The sequence below is a fragment of the Physeter macrocephalus genome, chromosome 21 (genome assembly GCF_002837175.3).
Source record: "Physeter macrocephalus isolate SW-GA chromosome 21, ASM283717v5, whole genome shotgun sequence".
In the NCBI taxonomy this organism is placed as follows: Eukaryota; Metazoa; Chordata; class Mammalia; order Artiodactyla; family Physeteridae; genus Physeter; species Physeter macrocephalus.
In genome coordinates, this window is record NC_041234.1 from 29,513,120 (window position 1) to 29,538,140 (window position 25,021).

The following is a 25,021-nucleotide window of genomic DNA, read 5'->3' on the forward strand; positions in this document are numbered from 1 at the left end:
ACCAGCAGTGCAAGAGGGTTCCCTTTTCTCCACACCCTCTCCAGCATTTATTGTTTCTAGATTTTTTGATGATGGCTATTCTGACTGGTGTGAGATGATATCTCATTGTAGTTTTGATTTGCATTTCTCTAATAATTAATGATGTTGAGCATACTTTCATGTGTTTGTAGCCAATCTGTATATCTTCTTTGGAGAAATGTCTATTTAGGTCTTCTGCCCATTTTTGTGTTTTTTGTTTGTTTGTTTGTTTGTTTTGTGGTATGCGGGCCTCCCTCTGCCGTGGCCTCCCCCGTTGCGGAGCACAGGCTCCAGATGCGCAGGCCCAGCGGCCATGGCTCACGGGCCCAGCCGCTCCGCGGCACGTGGGATCCTCCCAAACCGGGGCACGAACCCAGTTCCCCTGCATCAGCAGGCGGACGCGCAACCACTGCGCCACCAGGGAAGCCCTTCTGCCCATTTTTGCATTGGGTTGTTTGTTTTTTTGTTATTGAGCTGCATGACCTGCTTGTAAATTTTGGAGATTAATCTTTTGTCATTTGCTTCATTTGCAAATATTTTCTCACATTCTGAGCGTTGTCTTTTGGTCTTGTTTATGGTTTCCTTTGCTCTGCAAAAGCTTTTAAGTTTCATTAGGTCCCATTTGTTTATTTTTGGTTTTATTTCCATTTCTCTAGGAGGTGGGTCAAAAAGGATCTTGCTGTGATTTATGTCATAGAGTGTTCTGCCTATGTTTTCCTCTAAGAGTTTGATAGTGTCTGGCCTTACCAAATTCATTGATTAGCTCTAGTAGTTTTCTGGTAGCATCTTTAGGATTCTCTACGTATAGTATCATGTCATCTGCAAACAGTGACAGCTTTACTTCTTCTTTTCCGATTTGGATTCCTTTTATTTCCTTTTCTTCTCTGATTGCTGTGGCTCAAACTTCCAAAACTATGTTGAATAAGAGTGGTGAGAGTGGGCAACCTTGTCTTGTTCCTGATCTTAGTGGAAATGGTTTCAGTTCTTCACCATTGAGGATGATGGTGGCTGTGGGTTTGTCATATATGGCCTTTATTAGGTTGAGGAAAGTTCCCTCTTTGCCTACTTTCTGCAGGGTTTTTATCATAAATAGGTGTTGAATTTTGTCAAAAGCTTTCTCTGCATCTATTGAGATGATCATTTGATTTTTCTTCTTTAATTTGTTAATGTGGTGTATCAGGTTGATTGATTTGCGTATATTGAAGAATCTTTGCATTCCTGGAATAAACCCCACTTGATCATGGTGTATGATCCTTTTAATGTGCTCTTGGATTCTGTTTGCTAGTATTTTGTTGAGGATTTTGCATCTATGTTCATCCGTCATATTGGCCTGTAGTTTTCTTTCTTTGTGACATCTTTGTCTGGTTATGGTATCAGGGTGATGTTGGCCTCGTAGAATGAGTTTGGGAGTGTTCCTCCCTCTGCCATCTTTTGGAAGAATTTGAGAAGGATAGGTGTTAGCTGTTCTCTAAATGTTTGGTAGAATTCACCTGTGAAGCCATCTGGTCCTGGGCTTTTGTTTGTTGGAAGATTTTTAATCACAGCTTCAGTTTCAGTGCTTGTGGTTGGTCTGTTTATATTTTCTATTTCTTCCTGATTCATTCATGGCAGGTTGTACATTTCTAAGAATTTGTCCATTTCTTCCAGGTTGTCCATTTTATTGGCATATAGTTGCTTGTAGTAATCTCTCATAATCTTTTGTATTTCTGCAGTGTCAGGTTTTACTTCTCCTTTTTCATTTCTAATTCTATTGATTTGAGTCTTCTCCCTTTTTTTCTTGATGAGTCTGGCTAATGGTTTATCAATTTTGTTTATCTTCTCAAAGAACCAGCTTTTAGTTGTATTGATCTTTGCTATAGTTTCCTTCATTCCTTTTTCATTTATTTCTTATCTGATCTTTATGATTTATTTCCTTATGCTAGCTTTGGGGTTTTTTTGTTCTTCTTTCTAAAATTGCTTTAGGTGTAAGGTTAGGTTGTTTATTCGAGATGTGGCACATATATACAATGGACTATTACTCAGCCATAAAAAGAAATGAAACTGAGTTATTCGTAGTGAGGTGGATGGACCTAGAGTGTGTCATACAGAGTGAAGTAAGTCAGAAAGAGAAAAACAAATACTGTATGCTAGCACATATATATGGAATATAAAGAAAAAGAATAAAATGGTCATGGAGAACCTAGGGGCACTATGGTAATAAAGATGCAGACCTACTAGAGAATGGACTTGAGGCTATGGGGAGGGGGAAATATAAGCTGGGATAAAGTGAGAGAGTGGCTTTAGTGGGAAGCTAGTGGGAAGCAGCCACATAGCACAGGGAGATCAGCTCCGTGCTTTGCGACCACTTAGAGGGGTGGGATAGTGAGGGTGGGAGGGAGGGAGATGCAAGAGGGAAGAGATATGGGGACATATGTATATGTATAACTGATTCACTTTGTTATAAAGCAGAAACTAACACAGCATTGTAAAGCAATTATACTCCAATAAAGATGTTAAAAAATCAATATCTTTGAAAGAATTGTCAGAGTATCTTCCAAAGTGGTCATATCACTTTTCATACTGAACAGCAATGAATGACAGAGCCTGGTTCTCCACATCCCTGTCAGCATTTGGTATTGTGTTTGGGATTTTAACCATTCTAATAGGTGTGAAGTGGTCTCTCACTGTTGTTAATTTTCAATTCTCTAATGACAAAAGATGCTGAGCATTTTTTCATATGCTTATTTGCCATCTGTATTTTTCTTTGGTAGGGTATCTCTTCTGATCTCTTGACCTTTTTAATTGGGATGCTTGTTTTTGTATTGAGGTTGAATTGTTCTCTATATTTTGGATACCAGTCTTTTATTAGATGTTTGTTTTACAAACATTTTCTCCCAGTCTGTGGCTTTTCTTCATGCTCTTAACAGTGTTTATCATAAAGCATAAATTTTAATTTTAATGAGTTCTAACTTACCATGTTTTTCTTTCATGGGTTGTGTTTTTGATGTTTTATCTTAAAAGTAATCTCCAAAGCCCCAAGTTCACCTAGATTTTCTCCTGTGTTATCTTCTAGAAGTCATATTGTTTTGCACTTTACATTCAGATCTATGATCCATTTTGAGTTAATTTTTTGAAAGTTTTAAGGTCTGTGTCTAGATTCATATTTTTGGCATTTGGATGCCTAGTTGTTCCAGCACAGTTTGTTGAAAATTTTATCCTTTCTCCATTAAATTGCTTTTGATTTTTTGTTGAACCACAGCTGACTATATATGTGTGTCTATTCTAATCAATTGATCTATTTGTTATTATTCTGCCAGTGTCACATTATCTTGATTACTATAGCTTTATGGTAAGTATTGAAGTTTTTTCTTCAGTATGGTGTTAGCTATTCTATGTCTTTTGTCTTTCTGTATAAACTTTAGGATAAATTTGTTGATATCAACAAAATAACTTGCTGGAGTTTTGCTTGGGATTGCATTGAATCTATAGATCAAGTTAGGAAGAAATGACTTCTTGAAAATATTGAGTCTTTCTATCCATAAACATAAAATATCTTTTCAATTATTTAGTTCTTTGATATCTTTCATCAGAATTTTATAGTTTTCCTCATATAGATTCGTACATATTTTGCTAGATTTAAACCTAAGCATTTCATTTTGGGGGGTAGTAATGTAAATGGTATTGTGTTTTTTTATTTCAAATTCCAGTTGTTTATTGCTGGTATATAGGGAAGTGATTGAACTTTATATATTAACCTTGTATCCTTTAACCTTGCTATAATCATTTATTAGTTCTGGGAGGGTTGTTGTTGTTGTTTTTTTAATGTGGACTATTTTTAAAGTCTTTCACTGAATTTGTTACACTATTGCTTCTGTTTTATGTTTTGGTTTTTTGGCTGTGAGGCATGTGGGATCTTAGCTCCCCAACCAGGGATCAAAACCTCACCCCCTGCATTGGAAGGCGAAGTCTTAACCACTGGACTGGCAGGGAAGTCCCAGGGGAGGGTTTCTTAGTCAATTCTTTAGGACTTTCTGCACAGACAATCCTGTCATCTGTGAAAAAAGACATTTCAATTTCTTCCTTTACTAACTGTATACCTTTTCTTTTATTTTCTACCTGTATTATTGCATTAGCTAGGAATTCCAGTACAAGGCTGAATAGAAGTGAACAGGGGACATATTTGTCTTGCTCCTAGTCTTAGGGGGAGAGCATCTAGTTTCTCATCCTAAGTGTAATATTAGCTATAGCTTTTTTTTGTAAATGTTCTTAATCAGTTCAAGAAGTTCCCATTTATGCCAACTTTTCCAGGGTTTTTTTTTTTTTTCATGAATGGGTGTTGGATTCTATCTATTGATGTGGTCTTTTTTTTAACTTATTCATCTGATGGATTAAACTACTTATTTTTCAAATGTTGAACCAGCATCGCATACTTGGAATAAATCTCACTTGATTGTGGTGTATAATTCTTCTTATACATTGTTAGATTTGATTTGCTATTAATTCTTGATGAGTTTTGCATCTATATACATGGAAGATATTGGTGTGTAATTTTCCTTTTTTGTAATACCTTTTTTTGGTTTTGGTATTAGGATAATGCTGGACTCATAGAATGATTTAGAACGTGCTCTTTCTGCTTCAATTTTCTAGAAGAAATTTTAGATGATGGTATCATTTCTTCTTTAAATGTTTGGTAGAATTCGCCAGGGAACCCACTTGGGCATGGTGCTCCCTATTTTGGAAGGTTATTAATTATTATTCAATTTAGTTAATAGATATATGCCTGTTCAGGTTATCTATTCCTCTTTGCATGAGTTTTGGTAGATTGTGTCTTTGGAGAAATTAGTCCATTTCATCTAAATTCTCAAATGTGTGGACATAAGAGTTGTTAATAATATATTTTATCATTCTTTTTAATGTCCATGGGATCAGTAGTGATAGTTCTTTTAAAATTTCTGATATTAGTAATTTGTCATCTTTCTTTGTTTTGGTTAGCCTAGATAGAAATTTATCAATTTTATTTATCTTTTCAATGAATTAGCTTCTGGTTTCATTGATTTTTCTCTGTTAATTTCCTATTTTTAATTTCATTGATTTCTGCTCTAATTTTTATTATTTCCTTTCTTCTGCTTACTATAGATACAATTTGTTCATCTTTCTCTAGTTTCCTAAGGTGGAAGCTTAGATTGATTTTAGATATCTCTTCTTTTGCCATTTATGCATTAAATGCTATACACTCCCTTCCAAGCTCTGCTTTCACTGCACCCTAAAGATTTTGATAAGTTGTGTTCTCATTTTCATTTAGTTCAAAATACTTTTTAATTTCTCTAGAGACTTATTCCTTTACTCATGGGTTATTACAAAATGAAGTTTGTTGTTTAATATCAAGATTTTGGGATTTCCAGCCTTCTGGTACTGATTTCTGGTTTAATTCCATTGTGGTCTGAGAACATGCTTTGTATAAATTTTATTCCTTCAAATTTGTTAGAGTGTGTTTTATAGCCCAGAATATGATCTTAGCGATGTTTCATGAGAGCTTGAGAAAAAATGTGTATTCTGATGTTCTTGGATGAAGTATGCTGTAAATGTCAATTTGATCCAGTTGATCAATGGTGCTCTTCTGCTCACCTATAACTTTACTGATTTTCTGCATGTGGATGTGTTGTGTATTGATAGAGTGGTGTTGAAGCCTCCAACTATAACAGTGGATTTGTCTATTTCTCCTTGTTCTTCTATCAGATTTTGCCTACATATTTTCATGATCTATTGTTAAACACATATACATTAAGGATTAGTGTGTCTTCTTCGTGTATGGACCCCTTTGTCATTATGTAATGTGCCTCTTTACCTCCAGTAATTTTCCTTACTATGAAGTCTGCTTTATCTGAACTTAAAATTGCTTCTCCAGCTTTATTTTGACTAATGTTGGCATGATTTTTTCAGGTTGTTGCTAAAACTTTTCATCTGTACTTAATATGGTAGTATTTTATTATTAAATTTAGGAAATTAACAAAATTAATTCACCAAGTTCAACTTCTGGTATGGCTTAAATGTTCCTATCAGACCAACCTCCCTACAGGTAACAACTATATAAATTCACACACACACACACACACACACACACACACACACACACACACAGAGTCATACACTTACCTGAAGGTATGAGAATGAACAAAAGTAGGTGGAAATTAGAGGAGAATGACATGTTTAAAGAAATATAAGTTTACCATTATTATGAATTTTAGTCTGAGAGCAGGTTCCAGTCTTCTTTTACAGAATGACCAAAAACTCAGATGGAAAATCTACAGTCTTGATGGCTTGACAAACTGGAGTACACTGTTTGGGGATAACCATAGCAGATAGAAGGTGAGGAGGGTATATGCTGGTATAGAAATAGCCAGAGAGGAGGAAGCGAAGTTCTTCACATGATATTTGCTAAATTCTTGGTTGACCTCTGAACTCTAAATATATGGGCAGACTCCAAGCTGTCCAGCTAAGGCTAAAAAACTGAATTGAATGACATCACCAAGATGGCAGAGTAAGAAACCCCAGCCTCCATTCTTCCACAAAGAACAGCAATTAGATAGCTATCCACAAATGAAAATAACTTTGGGAGATCTCAGGAGTACACTAAAGAAGCTTCAGCAACACAGAGGAGCAAAAAAACCTGTGAATAACCACATAGAAATGGTAATAAGAACAGTTTCATTTTGCCTACATTATCCTATCCCCCAGGCCAGCACTGCTCATTGCCAAGATGGAACTCCCTAGCCCAAGAAAGTTCACCTTGCCAGAAAAAGGAGAGCAGGGTGAGTCACCAGATTTCCCAGCCTTTCAGGGCACTACAAAAAGGACCCTCTTTGGTTTCATCTCACCCAGAGACCAGCAAATCTGAGACATCTAGAGATGGCTAGGAACAAGGAAGAAGGGCAGGGGTTACCAGTGTCAGCCACACAGTGGGAACAACCATGGTTCTCAGCGGCCTGCTCTGCAAAAGACTCCAACAGCATTAGCCTCTGACGACTTAGTACCCCTTGAGGATGCTGTGACCCCCTCCCCCTGCAGCTTTCATCACTGAGGACCTTATTACAGGCCCTATCAGACTACTCTGCAGAAGATCCCAGCAATTTGCTCCTGAGGAAACCAATGGCCAGAAGAGCCACTGTGAACCCTCATCAGATTTCATCACTCAGGGCCCCACATATTTTCAGGTTCACAGACATTACCTATCTGAATTCATCCCCACCTCCTCCCCACCACACACCAGAGCCAACCAAGCCAGTGCCATCACAGACACCCCAGTGTTGGATCTCTGCCAACCCCAGCCTCTGCAGATCCATGTGTTCATGACACCAGCCTAGACCCCCATAGCCAACCTCCACCACAGTGTGCATGCCCATGGCTAGCACTTGCAGCCACATGAGTACATGCCAACAACCAAGACCCCACAAACGCCTGTGGGTCTGGATCCAGCACCAGCTCCTGTCACTGGCCTGCACCACTGTGCATGCCCACAACTAGCCACTACAGCTGTCCACATGCATTTGCTAGCCTCAACTCCTGTCACTGGCTATCACTGCCATGCATGCACCAGCAGGTACTTTTGCAGATGCATGACTGCATGCCAATAGCCCAGGAACCCATGTGTGCTTGTGTACCTGGATCTGGCCCTGATCCTGTCATTGGCCTGCATCATTATACTCAGAGCTAGCCTCTGCAGATGTGCACCTGCATGTCCCCTCCACCAACTCCTGTCAGCAGCACCCACTGCTGTATGTCTGCCCTCTCCTAGACTCTGCAGCCAAACAAGTGCACGCTGATAGCCCAGGCCTCTGCTGCTCTTCATGTGCCCACAGTTGGCCACAGCCCCTGTAACTGGACCCTAGCCCTCATTGTTGGACCTGGAGGTGCTGTTGAGGACCCCGAGTCCTTGCAGCCACCAAAGACTCCCTGCAGCACTTGCTGTCAAGGATGACACAGGTGTCGATGTGAACACCAGCTGCCTAAGCTAACAAGACACCACAACCCTGGACATGGCCCTGCACTTGGTATGTCACATCACAGACCCAGGATCACAGCACACTCCAGCATGCCCCCACCCACAGATGAACATTTTTCTTACAGAAGTCAGTCCATAAAATCTGGGAGAGGTGATTGCTTCTTCAAATGAGCAGACACATATGCAAGGCTACAGAGATCATGAAAAATCAGGGAAACATGATACCACCAAAGGAACACAATAAACTCCCAGTAACTAACCCCAAAGAAATGGAGATCCATAAACTGCCTGACAAAGAATTCAAAATAATTGTTCTAAATAATCCCAGAAAGCTACAAAAGCACACAGATAAATAATTTAACAAAATCAAGAAAACAATGCAAGAACAAAATGAGAAGTTCAAGAAAGAGATAGAAAACATAAAGAAAAAGAACCAAAGAGAAATGTTTGAGCTGAAAAATACAATGAATTAACTAAAAATTGCAATAGAGAGTCTCAATGGTAGACACAATCAAGCAAAAGAAAGAATCAGAAAACTCAAAGGCAAGTCATTTAAAATTATCCAATGAGAGGAACAAAAAGAAAAAAAGAATAGAAAAGAAAAAAGCTATGGGACTTATGTGACACTATCAAATGAAACAATATTTGCATTATGGAAATCCAAAAATGAAATGAGCAGGAGAAAGGGGCAGAAAGTTTATATAAAGAAATGATGCTTGGGCTTTCCTGGTGGCGCAGTGGTTGCGCGTCCGCCTGCTGATGCAGGGGAACCGGGTTCGTGCCCCGGTCTGGGAGGATCCCACATGCCGCGGAGCAGCTGGGCCCGTGAGCCATGGCCGCTGGGCCTGCGCGTCCGGAGCCTGTGCTCCGCAACGGGAGAGGCCACAACAGAGGGAGGCCCGCATACCACAAAAAAAAAAGAAAGAAAAGAAATGATGTTTGAAAACCTCCAAATTCTGGGGAAATAAATGATGCTCAAAAGTTTCCAATCACTTTCAACCCAAAGAAGAATTCACCATGACATATAATAATAAAATTGTTAAAAATTAAAGACAAAGAGGGAATTCCCTGGTGGTCCAGTGGTTAGGACTCCACGCTTCCACTGCAGGGGGCCCAGGTTTGATCCCTGGTCAGGGAACTAAGATCCCGCAAGCCACACTGCACAGCCAAAAAAAAAAAATTCTATAAAAAAATTAAGGAAAAAGAAACTTGAAAGCAGCAAGAAAAAAGAAACATCATAAACAAGGAAGTTTCCATAAGACAATCAGCAGATTTCTCAACAAAAACCTTGCAGGTCTAGACAGAGTGGAATTATATATTCAAAGTTCTAACTGGAAAATTTTAAAAACTGCCACCCAGGAATATTTTAGCTGGCAAAGCTAACCTTCAGAATTGAAGGATAGATATAGACATTCCTGGATAAACAAAAGCTGAAAGAGTTGATCACCACTACCTGCCTTACAAAAAGTGCTAAAGGGGGTTGTTCAGTTGAAAGAAAGAATGTTAACAAGTAACATGAAATCATATAAAAGTATTAAACTCACTGGTAAAGGTAAATATAGAGTCAGATTCAGAATACACTAATATTGTAATGGTGATGTGTAAATCACATAACTCTGGTATAAAGGTTAAAATACAAAAGAATTAAAATTAATTTATAATTAATAAAATTTACACAATTTGTTAATGGATACACTATATAAAAAGATGTAAATTGTGACAACAAAAATATAAAATGTGGGAGGTGGGTAAAAGTGTTAAGCTTTTACATGCAAACAAAGTTGTTGTTATCAGGTTAGTATAGATTGTTATAACTATAAGATACTTTATGTAAGCTCCATGGTAACCACAAAGCAAAAAGCAATAGTAGATACACAAAAGACAAAGAGAAAGGAATCAAAGTATACCACTATAGAAAATCATCAAATCAAAATCACAAAGGAAGAGAGAAAGAGAAAAGGAGAGGAACAAAGGATCTGCAAAATATTCAGAAAACAATTAACAAAATAGCAGCAGTAAGTCCTTACCCATCAATAATTACTTTAAACGTGAATGGATTAAACTCTCCAATCAAAACAGAGTTGCTGAAGGAATAATAGAACAGTATCCAACTATATGCTGCCTACAGGAGACTCACGTCACCATTAAGAACACTCATATCAAAATAAATAAATAAATAAATAAATAAATAAAAGAACACTCATATCTGAAAGTGAAAGGATGGGAAAAGATATTCCATGCGAATAGAAACCTAAAGAGAACAGGAATAACTATACTTATATTCAACAAAATACACTTTGCATCAAAATGATAATAACACCTATGGTCATTATAAAATGATAGAAGGGTCAATTCATTAAGAGGAGATAACAATAGTGAATATACATGCCCCAGCAACAGTGCTTCTAAATATATGAAGCAAATATTAACAGAGTTGAAGGGAAAAATAGAAAGCAATGCAATAATAGTAGGGGACTACAATAACCCACTTTCAACGATGGATAGAGCATCCAGAAAATCAATAAGGATTCACTGGACCTGAGCTATTCTTTGGAGCAAATGAACCTAACAGACATATATAGAAGATTCCATCCAACAGCAGCAGAATACAAATTCTTCTCAGGCATCTCCAGGATATATCATATGTTAGGCCACAAAGCAACTCTTAGCAAATTTTAAAAGATTTAAATCATACCAAGTATCATTTCCAAACACAATGGTATGAAAGTAGAAACCAAAAACAGGAGGAAAACAGGACATTTCACATATAGGTGGAAATTAAACAACACAATCCTGAACAAACAATGGGTAAAAGAAGAAATAAAAAGATAAATCAAAAAATATCTTGAGAAAAAAGCAAAAATGGAAATGCAACATACCAGAACTTAGAATATGCAGTAAAAGCAGTTCTAAGAGGGAAGTTTATAACTATAAACACCTACATTAAGCAAAAAGAAAGATCTCAAATAAACTAGCTAACTTTACCCCTCAAGAAAATAGAAAAAGAAGAACAAACTAAGCCCAAAGTTAGCACAAAGAAAGAAATAACAAAGATCAGAGCAGAAATAAATGAAATTAAGACTATAAAAATGATAGAAAATATCAATGAAATTTAGGTGTGTTTTGAAACGATAAAATTGACAAACCTTTGGGCAGACCAAGAAAAAAAAAGATAGAAAACACAATAAATAAAATCAGAAGTGAGAGAGGAGACATTACAACTGACACCATAAAAAAATAATAAGAGGCTACTATGAACAATTTTATACCAATAAATTGGGAAACCTAGAAGAAATGTATAAATTCCTAGAAACATACAAACCACCAACACCAAAATGAAAAAAAATGAAAATTTGAGCAGACCAATAACCAGTGATGAGATTGAATCAGTAATCAAAAATCTCCCAACAAAGAAGGGTCCAGAACCAGATAGCTTCAGTGGTAATTTCTACCAAACATTTAAGGAAGAATTGATACCAACCCTTCCAAAACTCTTCCAAAATATTAAAGAGGAGGAGGGAAGATTCCAAAGCTCACTTGATAAGGCCACCATTACCCTGATAACAAAGCCAGACAAGGACACTATAAGAAAAGAAAATTATAGGATAATATTCCTGATGAACATGGAAGCAAAAATCTCCAATAAAATACTAGGAAACTAAATTCAACAGCACATTAAAAGGATTACATAACATGATCAAGTTGGCCTTATCCCTAAGATACAAGAATGCTTCTACATATGTAAATAAAGAAATATGATATACCACATTAACAACATTAAGAATAAAAATCATATGATCCTCACAATAGATGTGGTAAAAAGCATTTGACAAAATTCAACAATCTCTGATGATAAAAACTCTCAACAAATTAGGCGTAGTAGGAATGTACCTCAACAAGATAAAAACATATATGACCACTAACATCACACTCAATGGAGAAAACTCAAAAGCTCTTCCTCTAGAATCAGGAATAAGACAAGGGTGCCCATTCTTACCATTTCTATACTAGAAGGCCTAGCCAGAGACATTAGGCAAGAAAAGGAATAAAGGCCATCCAAATCATAAAGGAAGAAGTAAAACTGTCTCTATTTGCAGATAATATGAGCTTATTTATAGAAATTCCTAAACATTATAGCAAAAAAACTGTTAAAACTAATATACAAATTCAGTAAAGTTGTAGGATACAAAGTCAACATACAAAAATCAGTTGCATTTCTATATAGTAGAAATTATCCAAAAAGACCATAAGAAAAAAATATCCATAAGAAAAAAATCCTATTTACAATAGCATCAAAAGGATAAAGTACTTAGGAATGAATTTAACCAGGAGGGTAAATATCTATACACTGAAAATTATAAAACATTGATGAAACAAATCAAATAAGACACAAATAAATGGAAATATATTTTGTGCTTATGGACTAAAAGAATAAATATTGCTACAATGTTCATTCTACCCAAAGCAATCTACAGATTCAATGCAATCCATTTCAAAATTCCATTGGCATGTTTCACAGAAATAGAAATAATCCTAAAATTTGTATGGAACCACAAAAGCCCCCAAGTAGCTAAAGCAATCTTTTTTTTTTTTGGCCGCGTTGCGCAGCTTGCAAGATCTTAGTTCCCTGACCAGGGATCAAACCTGTGCCCCCTGCAGTGGAAGCATGGAGTCCTAACCACTGGACCACCAAGGAATTCCCTAGATAAAGCAATCGTTTTTAAAATATTTATTTATTTGGCTGTTCCGGGTCTTAGTTGAAGCACACGGGATCTTCATTGCTGACTGCGAGATCTTTTTTAGTTGCAGCATGCGAGATCTTTAGTTGTAGCATGCGGGATCTAGTTCCCTGATCAGGGATCAAACCTGGGCCCCCTGCATTGGGAGCCCAGAGTCTTAACCACTGGACCACCAGGGAAGTTCCTAGATAAAGCGATCTTGAGCAAGAATAACAAAGTTGGAGGCATCATACTTCCTGACTTCAAACTAAATAACAAAGCTATAGTCATCAGACAAACGCATATGTTACTGGCATACAAAGAGACACATGGTCCAATGGAACAGAATAAAGAGATTAAAAATAACCCCACACATATATGGTCAATTAATAGTTGACAAAGGAGCCAAGAATACTCAATGGGAAAGGATAGTCTTTTCAATTAAATGGTGCTTAGAAAATTGGATATCCACATAAAACTGGATGCTTATTTTATACCATACATAAAAGTCAACTCAAAATGGATTAAAGACTTAAATGTAAGATCTGAAGACATAAAATTCCTACATAGAGTGTAAGTTCTTTGATATAGGTCTTGGCAATGAATTTTTGGATTTAACATTGAAAGCATAAGCAACAAAAGCAAAAATAAACAGGTTGGACTATATAAAATTAAAGTGTTTCTGAACAGCAAAGACTCAATCAAAAAAATGAAAAGGCAATTTATGGAATGGAAGAAAATATTTGCAAACCATATCTGATAAGGGGTTAAAATCCAAAACTTATAAGGAACTCATATAATTCAATAGACAAAAGACAACCTAATTAAAAATGGGCAAAGGTGGGCTTCCCTGGTGGTGCAGTGGTTGAGAGTCCACCTGCCGATGCAGGGGACACGGGTTCATGCCCCGGTCAGGGAAGATCCCACATGACGCGGAGCAGCTGGGCTCGTGAGCCATGGCCACTGAGCCTGAGCGTCTGGAGCCTGTGCTCCACAACGGGAGAGGCCACGACAGTGAGAGGCCCGTGTACCGAAAAAAAACAAAAATGGGCAAAGGAATTGAATATACATTTTTCCAAAGGAGACATACATATAAATGGCAACAGGTACGTGAAAAGGTGCTCAACATCACTAATATCCAGGAAAATGCAAATCAAAACCACAGAGATATCACCTCACACTGTTAGAATGGCTATTATCAAAAACTCAAAATATAAGTGATAGTGAGGATATGGAAAAAAGTGAACTCTTGTGAACAACTGGCGGAATGTAAGTTCAGCCACTATGGAAAACAGTATGGAGGGTCCTTGAAAATTAAAAATAAAACTACTATATGATCCATCAATCCCACTTCTGAGTATATATCTGAAGGAAATAAAATGTCTCAAATAGATATCCACACTCCCATCTTAACTGCAGCCTTATTCACAGTAGCCAAAGTATGGAAACAACCTAAGTGTCCCTCAATAGACGAATGGATAAAAAAATGTGATTGATACACACACAAACAGACACACACACACACACACACACACACACACACACACACACACTGGAGTATTTTATATTCTTTAAAAAGAAGAAAATCCTGACATTTGGGACAACACAGATGAACCTGAAGAACATTATCCTAAGTGAAATAAGTCAAACACAGAAAGACAAATATCCAGTGATCTCACTTATATGTGGAATCAAAAAAAAAAGTTGAACTTACAGTATCAGTCTGTTGAATAGTGGTTACCAAAGGTTGGGTGGGGGGGGGAAAGGGGATATACTGATCAAAGGGTACGTACTTTCAGTCATAAAATGGATAAGTTCTGGTGATCTAATGTATAGCATGGTAATTATAGTTAATAATAATGCATACTTGAAATTTCCTAAGGGAGTAGACCTCTAGTGTTCTTATCACACACAAAAAAGGTAACTATGGGAGGTGATGAATATGTTAATTAGTTTGATTGTGGTGATCTTTTCACAATGTATGCATATATCAAAAAATTATGGAAAATGAGGGGGATCACACAGGCTCAGTGACCCTCCTTGGGGAGTGAGCAGCTCGAACTATATATTTGGCACCCCAGCTCTGGGGTCCAACACCAGGAAGAAGAGTCCCTTAAGCTGGTTTGAAAACCAATGGGACTAAATGGAGGGCTGTAAGAAACTGAGACTCTGCTCATAAAGAGCACACACACTCCTGGGAACAAGGCAGAGGAAGCAGACTGAAACTGCCCAGGACTCTGGCTGGTTTCCCATCAATGTCAAATGCCTGCTCTGGCCCCTCTTGTTCCAGTGGAGCTCCCCAGTAGGGGGAAGGAAGCTGTTGCAAAGGAGAATGCACACTTGGGAAGCACAGACTTGGCTCGCACCCAGCACTTCATCTGAAAGGGGCGAGGACGGACATTACTGGCATTTGCTGACAGATTGGAATGGTCTGGAGTGCTGACTGGTTTGCAGGAACCACCCCAGCACATGCCTGGACCACCCCAGGTGCTCGCTATGGCCCTCTTGCTCCAGCACTGCTCCCCTATTGGGCATAAGTGCTGATGCTGGGAGGGGGGAGTGTGCACACTTAGAGGAAAAGGAACCAGCACAGACCCAACCCTCAGGACTTCCACTCCAGCACCTTGGGACACTACACCCCTGATAGGGCAGAGATAGCCACTGAGCATAGGGAAAAAATAGGAAAAGCCCAGCTTACACCTTGCTCTGGCTCTAGCCCCTCCATCTCCAGCCTGACCTCCCATTAAGGGGGTAGCTGCCAGTACATCCTGGGGAAAGATTTAACATGTGCTCACTTCAGATCCAGCTCTCCCAGCAAAGCCACTGGGCACACATAGACTGTGTAGGGATGCTTCCATACAAGGACACACTTTCAAGACTGGGATAGGTAACCATTTCACCTAATTTCATAGAGACAGAGGAAGTTAAGCAAAATGAGGAGAAAGAGGAATCTGTTCCAAATGAAAGAACAAGAAAAAAAACCTGAAAAAACAACTAATGAAACAGAAAAATAATTTACCAGATAAAAATTTCAATTAGTAATAAGAATGCTAACTGAACTAGGGAAAATAATAGATGAACACAGTTAGAATTTAATATAAAAATTTTAATATAAAAAGAACCAGTCAAAGCTGGAGAATACAATAACTGAAATGAAAACACACTAGAAGAAATTAACAGCAGACTAGGTGATATGAAGAACACATAAGTGATTTGGAAGATAGAATAATGAAAATAATCCAATCAGAACAGCAAAAAGAAAAATTTTTAAATGAGAATAGGTAAAGGGACCTCTGGGACAACATCAAGCATACTAACATCCACATTATAGGAGTACCAGAAGGAGAAGAGAGAGAGAGTGGGTTGAAAAGGTATTTGATGAAATTATGGCTGAAAATTTCCCAAACCTGAAGAAGGAAACAGATATCCAGGTACAAGAAGCACAGAGAATCCCCAAAAAGATGAACCCAAAGAGACCCACACTGACATATCATAATTAAAATGGCAAAAGTTAAAGATAAAGAGAATTCTAACAGCAGCATGAGAAAATCAGCAAGTCATATACAAGGGAATCCACATAAGGCTATCAGCTGCTCTTTTTGAAGAAACTTTGTAGCAGAAGGGAGTGGCATGATATATTTAAAGTGCTGAAAGGAAAAAAAACCCTAAAACCTAGGATACTCTAACCAGCAAGATTATCATTTAGAATAGGAGAAATAAAGAACTTCTCAGACAAGCAAACACTAGAAGTTCATCAAGACTAAACCAACCCTAAAAAAATATTAAAGGGTCTTCTATAAGCAGAAAAGAAAAGGATTCAACAAGAAGTATTTGTATGAAAGGAAAAATCCCACCGTTAAAGGAAAAAACATAGTTGAGGCTGTGGATCAACCACTTAAATAAACTAGTATGAAGATTGAAAGACAAAAAAGTATAAAATCAACTATAATTACAATAAACAGTTAATGGATAAATATGAAGATGTAAAATATGACATTGAAAACACTAAACATCAGGGAGGGAAATAAAAATGTAGACCTTTTAGAATTTGTTTGAACTTAAATGACTATCAGTTTAAAACAAGTAGATATAGATAGATATGGGTCAAAATATATCAACCCCATGGTAACCACAAATCAAAATCCCACAATAGATAGACAAAAACTGGAGAGAAAGAAACACAAGCATACCACTAAAGAAAATCATCAAACCAGAAGGAAAGAAACAAAAACAAAAGAACTAAGAAGAACTACAAAAATAACCAGAAAATAAGTAACAAAATGGCAATAAGTACATACCTATTAGCAATCATTTTAAACGTCAACAGACTAAATGTTTTAATCAAAAGAAATAGCGTTGCTGATTGGATAAAAAAGAAGACCTACTTATATGGGTCTCACAAGAGACTCACTTCAGAACTAAAGACACACACAGACTGAAAGTGAGGGGATGGAAAAAGATATTTCATGCAAATGGAAATGACAAGAGAGCTGGGGTAACAATACCCATATCAGACAAAGTAGACTTTAAAACAAAGTTTATAACAAAAGACAAAAAAGGGCATTATGTAATAATAAAAGGACCAATACAAGAAGAGGATATAACATTTGTTAACATATATGCACCTAATACAGGATCACCTAAAGATATGAAGCAAATATTTACTCAAAACAATCTACAGATTTAATGCAATCCCTATCAAAATCCCAATGACATCTTTTGGAGAACTAGAATACTCCTAAAATTTATATGGAACCACAAAAGACCCAAAATTGCTAGAGCAATCCAGATAAGAAAGAACAAAGCTGGAGGTATAACTCTTCCAGACTTCAGACTATGCTACAAAGCTACAGTAATCAAAGCTGCATGGTATTGGCACAGAAACAGACATATAGATTAATGGAACAGAATAGAGAACCCAGAAATAAACTCACACACCTACGGTCAATTAATCTATGACAAAGGAGGCAAGAATATACAATGGAGAAAAGATCTCTTCAATAAGTGGTCTTGGGAAAGCTGGACAGCTACATATAAATCAATGAAACTAAAACACTACTTTACACCATATACAAAAATGAACTCAAAATGGTTTTCTTTGTTTGTTTGTTTTTTTAATTCTTTGGACTCGCTGCATGGCATGTCAGTATGTGGGATCTTAGTTCCCCAGCCAGGGATTGAACTGTGCCCCCTGCAGTGGAAGCATGGAGTCCTAACTACTGGACCTCCAGGAAAGTCCCTCAAAATGGTTTAAAGGCCTAAATGTAAGACATGACACCATAAAACTCCTAAAAGAGAACACAGGCAAAACATTTTTTCGACTTAAATCATAGAAATATTTTTTTAAATCAGTCTCCCAAGGCAAAAGAAATAAAAGCAAAAATAAACAAATGGGACCTAATTAAAGTTAAAAGCTTTTCCACAGCAAGGAAACCATCAACAAAACGAAAAGACAACCTATGGACTGGGAGAGGATATGTGCAAACGATGCAACTGACAAGGGACTAATTTCCAAAATATACAAACAACTCATAAACTTCAATATTGGAAATACAAACAACCCAGTCAAAAATGGGCAGAATGGGCTTCCCTGGTGGCACAGTGGTTGAGAGTCCGCCTGCCGATGCAGGGGACATGGGTTTGTGCCCCAGTCCAGGAAGATACCACATGCCGCGGAGGGGCTAGGCCCATGAGCCATGGCCACTGAGCCTGCATGTCCGGAGCCTGTGCTCCGCAACGGGAGAGGCCATAACAGTGAGAGGCCCGCATACTGCAAAAAAAAAAAAAATGGGCAAAAGATCTAAAAAGACATATTTCCAAAGAAGACATACAGATAAATGGCCAAAAGACACATGAAAAGATGCTCAACATCACTAATTATTAGAGAAATGCAAATCAAAACTACAATGAGTACATGTTCAGGCCACTCAAGATGGCTGTTCTCTTGTTCTCTGTATATCACTTGCATGACCAGTGTCTGTTTCACCTAAACCCTACTCACATGACTGACCTTCCTACATGCTTGCCCTAGGCCCCAGCTGGTGATTGTTCTTATCAAAGGTGTGGTGAGGGGTGTGTCCCTCCCCCTCTACTGGTTTCCTTGGTAACTAATGAGCCCACCTGATGTCAATTCCCTTATAACTGGTAATCTCCCCTTCCCCACCCCCTCCCCCAGCAAAGACTGCCACCATGTCCTGCTTGCAGTCAGCCCCACATAGTGCGGTGTCACTCCAGGACCTTGTTTCAGATGTGTAATCTCCCCTATCCATTAAACCACCGATGTCTCTGTTACTGACTCCAGGCTCTTTCTTCAGTCTTAAAGCTGGGTGAGCACAGGCCCTGTAGGCCTATGGGGTGCAGCCCAACAATGAGGTATCACCTCACACTGGTCAGAATGGCTATCATCAAAAAGTCTACAAATAACAAATGCTGGAGAGGGTGTGGAGAAAAGGGAACTCTCCTACACTGTTGATGGGAATGTAAATTGGTGCAGCCACTATGGAGAACAGTATGGAGGTTTATAAAAAAACTAAAAGTAGAGCTACCATATGATCCAGTAATCCCACAACTGGGTATATATCCAGAAAAAATGAAAACTCTAATATGAAAGACATATGCACCCCAATGTTCATAGTAGCACTATTTACAATAGCCAAGACATGGAAACAGCCCAAGTGCCCATCAACAGACAATTGGCTTAAGAAGATGTTGTATACATATATAATGGAATATTACTCAACCATAAAAAAGAATGAAATATTGCTATTTGCAGTAATATGGATGGACCTAGAGAATATTATACTTAGTGAAGTAACTCAGACAAAGACAAATACTATAGGATTTTGCTTATATGTGGAATCTACAAAATAATACTAATGACTCTATATACAAAACGAACGACTCACAGACATAGAAAATAAACTTATGGTTACAAAAGTGGGGGAGGGGCAAATTAGGAGTATGGGATTAACAGATACAAACTACTATACATAAAATAGATAAGCAACAAGGATTTACTGTATAGCACAGGGAATTAGACTCAATGTCTTATAATAACCTATAATGTAATATAATCTGCAAAAAAAACCCTGAATCACTATGCTGTAATCTGAAACTAATGCAATACTGTCAACTAAACTTCAATAAAAAATTAAAAAGACAAAATGGGTTTGGTAAAACCAACCCCACAGTGTTGATCTGTATGTAAAGCACAAAACACAATGCTGACACATATAAACAACAGCTAGTTGGGAAATATTATATAAAGCGAATATTAACAGACATAAAGTGAGAAATTGGCAATAATACAATAATAGTAGGGGACTTTAACCCCCTATGGACATCAATGGACTGATCAAACAGATGTCAATAAGGAAAGAGTGGCCTTAGATGATACAGAAGACCAGTTGAACTTAATAGATATCTACAGGACATTCCATCCAAAAACAGCATAAACACATTCTTTTCAAGTACACATGAAACATTCTCCAGGATAGATCACATGCTAGCCACAAAACAAATCTCAACAAATTTAAGAGGACAGAAATTATATCAAACATTTTTTCTGACTGCACAGTATGAAAGTCGAAATCAATTACAGGAAGACAAATGGGAGAAACACAAACACATGGAGATTAAACAACATGCTACTAAAAAAACAGTAGGTCAGGACTTCCCTTGTAGTCCCGTGGTTTAGACTGAATGCTCCCAATGCAGGGGGCCTGGGTTTGATCCCTGGTCAGGGAACTAGACCCCACATGCTGCAACTAAAAGCCCGCATGCCACAATGAAGATCCCGCATGCCTCAATGAAGAGCCTGCATGTGGCAACTAAGACCCAGTGCAGCCAAATAAATAAATATTTTTTAAAATTAAAAAAAAATAGGTCAATGAAGAAATCAAAAAGGAAATCAGAAAACACTCAAGACAAATGAAAATAAAAACACAACTTTCTAAAATTTATGGGACACAGCAAAAGCAGTTCTAAGAGGGAAGTTTATGGTGATAAACTACCTTAAGAAACAAAAAAGGCCTACCTTAAGAAACAAAAAAAATATGAAATAACCTAGCCTACCATCTAAAGGAATTTAAAAAGGAAGAACAAACAAAGCCCAAAATCAGCAGAAGGTAGTAAACAATAAAAATCATAGAGGAAATAAATAAAACAGAGACCAAAAAAAAACAATATAAAAGATCAATGAAACCAAGAGCCAGTCTCTTGTGAAGATAAACAGAATTGATAAGACTTTAGGCAGGCTCATCATGAAGAAAGGATTGAGGACCCAAATAAACAAAATAAGAAATGAAAAAGGAGACATTACAACCCAATATTACAGATACAATAAATCATAAGAGAATACTATGAACAGTTACATGCCAACAACTTGGACAACCTAGAAGAAATAGATAAATTTCTAGAAACACACAATCTCCTAAGACTAAATCAGGAAGAAATAGACAGTCTGAACAGACCAATCACCAGGAGTGAAATTAAATTAGTAATAAAAAAATACTCCCAGAGGGACTTCCCTGGTGGTCCAGTGGTAAAGAATCTGCCTTACAATGCAGGGGATGCATTCGATCCCTGGTCAGGGAACTAATATCCCACATGCCTTCAGGCAACTAAGCCCGTGCGCCACAACTACTGAGCTCACACACCTCAACTAGAGAGCCTGAGTGCCACAAACTACAGAGCCCACGCACTCTGGAGCCCATGCACCACCACTAGGGAAGAGAAAACCCACACGCCACAACTAGAGAGAAGCCTGTGTGCCTCAACAAAGAGCCCGCACACCGCAACGAAAGACCTGACACAGGCAAAAATAAATATAAATAAATAAATAAATAATAAATAAATCTTAAAAAAAAATACTCCCAGCAAACAAAAGTCCAGGACAGGACGGCTTCACAGAGGAAGTCTACCAAATACATAAAGAAGAGTCAATACCTATCCTTCTCAAAAGGACACAAAAATAGAACCATAGATCAACAGAACATAATAGACAGCCCAGAAATCAACCCACACACTTATGGTTAATTAATCTATGACAAAGGAGGCAAGAATATATCAATACGATGGAGAAAAGACAATCTCTTCAGTAATTGGTGCTGGGAAAACTGGACAGCTACATGTAAAAGAATGAAATTAGAACATTTTCTCACACCATATACAAAATAAACTCAAAATGGATTAAGACCTAAGTGTAAGACCAGAAACTATAAATTTCCTAGAGGAAAACATAGGCAGAACACTCTTTGACATAATATTTTTTTGGATCTGTATCCTAAGGCAAAGGAAACAAAAGCAAAAATAAACAAATGGAACCTAATTAAACTTAAAAGCTTTTGCACAGCAGAGGAAATCATCAACAAAAGGAAAGACAACCTAATGAATGGGAGAAAATATTTGCAAATGGTATAATTGATAAGGGGTTAATGTCCAAAATATATAAACAGCTCATACAACTTTATATCTAAAAGCAAACAATTTGATTGAAAAATGAACAGAAGACCTGAATAGACATTCTTCCAAAGAAGACATACAGATAGCCAACAGGCACATGAAAATATCCTCAACATCGCTAATCGTCAGTAATAGCTATTAGGTGTACCATAGAGGGTGCTGTGAACATAATAGGTGGGGCACCAATCCAAGATTCAGCTGAGGAACCATGGAAGTTTTCCTAGAGAAAATGAGGTCTAAGCTTAGACTTGAAATGAATAAGAGGTATAAAGCAAAGGGGGCACCCTAAAACGGAGTTAGCGGGACTCCCCAGACATGAGGGACAGTCTTCCTGGGATATTTCTCCTTTGTACTCTGCCTCTTGTTGGGGCAGGATTTGTAAATATCTGGATGAGAGTAGCCCACCACTTTCAGGTATAGCCTAGACTGTCCAGCTTATTTGTCACACCAGGGTAAACCTCTCCTATTCCCATAAGCCACATCTGTCCCCGTGGGCCAATGTTCGGCTGTGGGAAGGCTTGGCAGGCAGAAGTCGGACCTCAGTCTGACTGAGACAATTGGAATACCTTTTGCAAATATGAGAGTGAAAATGCCTGGGGTTCCCTAGCCTGTGGGAAAGGAAATTCTGGTAAACTGAAAAATACCCCTCCCCCAAGTATCCACATCCTAATTCCAGACCTGTGGATGTTACCTTATATGGCAAAAGGGACTTTGCAGATGTGACTAACTTAATGAGCTTGACATGAGAAGATTATACTGGGTTAGCCAGGTGGGCACAGTATAATCACAAGGGTCCTTATAAGAAGGAGAAAGAAGGGTCAGTGAAGAGAAGATGTGACAATGGAAGGAGAGGGGGGAGGGAGAGCGAGAGGGGGAGAGAGAGAGAGAGACTGTGAAGATGCAGCAAGGGGTAGGCAGTCTTTAGTAGCTTCTAAAGGCAAGAAACAGATTCTCCCCTAGAGCATAAAAAGGAGCTCAGCCCTGTGGATCCATAAGTGTGAAATAATAAATTTGGGTTATTTTAAGGCACTAAGATTGTGGCAATTTGTTACAACAGCAATAGGAAACTATGCTAGAATCCCACAGCCTTTCTTGACCATCAGGCCCAACTCAGTCCTCAGTGAATGTTATGAAGTTATCAAGGACATGATAGCTAAGACACTCATCTGGAGAGAAATTAGTCTGATAAAAGTGAGTAGAGTTCAGGTGCTACTCCTGTAAAGCCCTTGAAAGCAGTATAGCAGTTTTGCCTGCCCCACCTGTCTGGAGGACACCTGATGGCTACTGACCTCAATGATAGTAGTGGGTGTTGGAGCAACAGTTGCTTCTGTTTTGCTCCCAAGTTCATGGCGCCTCTTGGGAATCCTGTTTTCTTTTTAGCGACCCATCTCCAGTCCAACCCAGTCTTCAACGTTTTTCTTTGTGTCTCTCTTGTGCAGTCTCACAATACCCCTAAAAGACTGATAATTCTCATGTAAAGCCTTTTCTTGTAATTTGTCGGTGTGTCTGCCTACCACACTAGACTGGAGAAAAAGCATCAAGTTATGTTGGCTTTTACGCATCCAGCATCCAGAACACTTCCTGAATCTTGGCATTGCAGGAAACTAAACTAAATCCAACAAAAGTTTTAAAACTTAAGAAATTATTGGAAAATGAATTTAGAAATAATATAGTCATAATAAATCCAATTCTCTTCTGCTGTATTAAATAGTACTTCAAATACATTTTTGACTTTACTACCCACCACTTCAGAATATAGCATATTATTCCCGTTTTTTTCATGAGATAACTGGGAGACAAGAATTTCAGGACCATTTCCATGGTCGCAGGGTAGATATGTAACAGAATGAGCATGGATACAGGCAATCTCTAGCTGTGTATGGATGATCTAAAAAATCTCTTTGGAGAAAGGGCTACAATATACAGTTCGCCAAAATGTTACAGCAGTAAAGTTGTTTTAGGTTCAGGGTGAAGAGCCTCTTGGCCGCATTTCCAATAAGTGGTCAATCTTGGTAGTGCAGACAAAGGGGCGAACCAGTAAGCTCTTAGAACCTGAGCACACCCTCATACCCCCACCCCCCACCCTGTACTGCAGGGTGACGACCTGGCCAGATTTGCTTTTATGGCTGAGGATGCCATAGGCAAGGTAAGGAAGAGTACTGCGGCTCAATTGCACAGCCAAGAGCAGCCAGGTATCCCTGATCCCCTTGCTCCCTGCCCCCCAACCCCACCCTCACCCCCACTGCCCCCACCAGCGCAGCCACTTTGGTTTTGGTGCCGGGGGCGTGCAGCCACCGGCTTGTCCAAGGTCAGGAGCCCGGCGGCGGCAAAGAACACTACTGAAAAAAGTCGGCAGGCTAGTGAAGCGGACTCCAAAAGATCCATAGCCACATGTGCCGCCCTGGCACTCGCCGTGTCCTCAAAGGAGATAAACCTGAGCGCGCAGCCAGAGCGCTGGGAGACCTTGGGGAAGCTGTGAGGTCTCGTCTGCATGCATACGGCCAAGTTTGCTCGACACTTCGAGTCCCCCAGGCCTGGTGAACTACACCGGGGGCTGCCACTGCTGCACGGTTAAATTTGAGCCTCGCCCCTGCAAACCTGTGAGTTCTGGTTTGCAGCTGCAGGCTGTGCAGGAAGAAGCAGCACAGATACTCCCTCCTCCCAGTCTCAAGCTTCATGCTCCTCCTGGGCGCTGAGAACATCATTATTTACCTATCCCACACCCACCCGGCGCTGCACAGATTCTGCAGCAGGTGCAGGGTGCAGAGTTTCCACGCGTCCATCTCTGACCCGGGGATTTACAGCATCGCCTCACACTGCCTGGACCAGGGGAAATTTTCCTGAA

General features: G+C 38.6%; 1 pseudogene; it reads right to left on the reverse strand.

Moving 5' to 3' along the window:
• Positions 1 to 24,669, reverse strand: part of LOC112062448 (uncharacterized) — a 29,424-nt pseudogene extending 4,755 nt beyond the window's left edge.
• Positions 24,670 to 25,021: the final 352 nt, after the last annotated feature.